A 2,036-nucleotide genomic window follows, 5' to 3' on the forward strand; every position below is an offset into this window, starting at 1 on the left:
GCGCGCAGTGCTCTGACAACCTGCAAAAGACTAAGTTGGGAGAATCCCAGGGGGTCCTAAAGCAGCATTGTTGAAAAGTTATCATTTTGGGGAGACGTGATGACAACGTAGGGCAGCGAGGGTGAGAAAGGTTCGTGTAGATGCATCCGTGTTTGGTCGGTCGACTTCAAGGCTCCCTCCCCTCCCTTTTCGTAACTCGACTCCGTCGAGCTCTCTGAGGAAGAGCCATTCCTCCCCTTCCCGTGATTGGGAGTGTTTCTTCGGACCCACTTCAGCCATTAGGTAGGTAATAAAAGTAGTTGCGGTGTTTATGCTTCCTAGCGGAAGCTAATGGGAAAGATCGCGTAGGTCAGAGAGAGCCACCAAGGCCTCGTCTGTGTGCGAAACTACTTTTCAACGCCGTGACTACGAAATGTTTTACTACACAACACATGGAGTGTCCGACCGTGCGACTTAAGACTTACACCTCGTCCACTATAGCGTAGGGACGCCTTCCATTTGCTCATCCATGGCAGTCCAAAAATGACATCAGAACAGATGTCAGCAACAACGAAAATCCTCTTCTCCGAGATCTTAGCGCCTTGGACCTCTGCCATGCAGATCTCCGCTTGTATATAGCTTACGTCTTCGTCGTTTTGACCACTGGCGAACTTGAGCACAAGCTGCCCCTTCGCACTGCAGGTAGGTCCCAAACACCGTTTCTCTACGCGTTTGTTGAGAATGTCGACCCGCGAACCGCTGTCGACCAACGCTGTCGTTTGGATACCGTCGATAGTCACAGGAACTCACGATTGCGTTCTCTACTACAGGCAACCTAGCTCGCAATCCGTCTTCCAGGAGCGCTGGGGAATGAAGTTGCCTCCACCTACAGTCCCCATTCACTGGTGGAGGTGGCCGTTTCCCTGCCCGTCTGGCCACTGCGGAGCCGTGGCAGCCGCCTGGGCTGGGCCTCTGGCTTCAAGAACCGCCCGGCGAAGTGCTTTGCAGGCTGTGTAAGTGTCTCCTTCTTTGTGGCAGCAGTAGCGCGTCAGCTCCCTACTTCTGCTGAATTGCTGGGCCGGCTGCTGTCGTTGGCCTCTCCCTCTCCGATCGAAACCTTGGCGAGAAATTCCGGCCTGGATCGGGCGGCGGTTTCTTTCTACCCTGCTCCGCTGCGTAGAGATCTTAGAGCTCTCGCTGATATCCATCGGTTCGGTAAAGTCATTTGACGGCACCGCCTCTGTCACTGGTGGCTCGGCCGGAAGCACGACTTGCGAGGGTCGCCCTCCCCGACGTTCCAACATTTTGTAGATCTCGTGTAGCGGTGCATCTTCCACAGCGATAAGCGCTCTTTTGTACGCTGATCCAAACCGTTGAAGAAGTAGAAGCGTTTCATGCCATCGTCGATGTGCGGCGCGCTCAACACCAGTCTCTGGAAAGTGTCGATGTACTGGCGCGGCTGGCCCGGGCTGAACTCGAGCTGCGTTAGCTCCCGCAGCACATCCCAGCGTGACTGATATGAAATGAACCGCTGACGCAAAATAGCATAAAAATCCTCGAGGGTGCGCGGTCTCTCTTCCGGTGGGCGAGTCTCTTCGATGCTTTGATAGTAGAGCTTCGCTTCCCCATCCAGGAACAGGGCCGCCTGTCGGACGCGATCCTCTTCCGCCGCGATCCCCCACTCGTTAAGGTACCGCCGACACTCGGAACAAAAAAGCTGGAAAGCGGCAAGATCTGAACTGCCATCATATTTCCGTGGACGAAAGCTGTTTATTCTTTCTTTGAAAACTGCGTTCCATAATTCCTGTCTCGGGTCCCGCATTGTTGACGGCTCAGTGGAAGATAGGTCGGCGGGCTGGCCGGCCATCGTGCCGTGCAACGTATACAGGCGTAAAAACAAATACTCAAACAAGAAAGGTAGGCGAGAAAGTTTTTTTATTCTCTCTCTCTTTTTTTTTCGTACCGATGTGAACCCATTCGGTGCTACCATTTGTAAGGCTTTTATACTGTACAGGTCCTTCAACTGGCCAGCCCCGCCGCGACCGCGCGGGGCCTGC

The sequence above is a fragment of the Cystoisospora suis genome (genome assembly GCF_002600585.1).
Source record: "Cystoisospora suis strain Wien I chromosome Unknown contig_2124, whole genome shotgun sequence".
NCBI classification, from domain to species: domain Eukaryota; phylum Apicomplexa; class Conoidasida; order Eucoccidiorida; family Sarcocystidae; genus Cystoisospora; species Cystoisospora suis.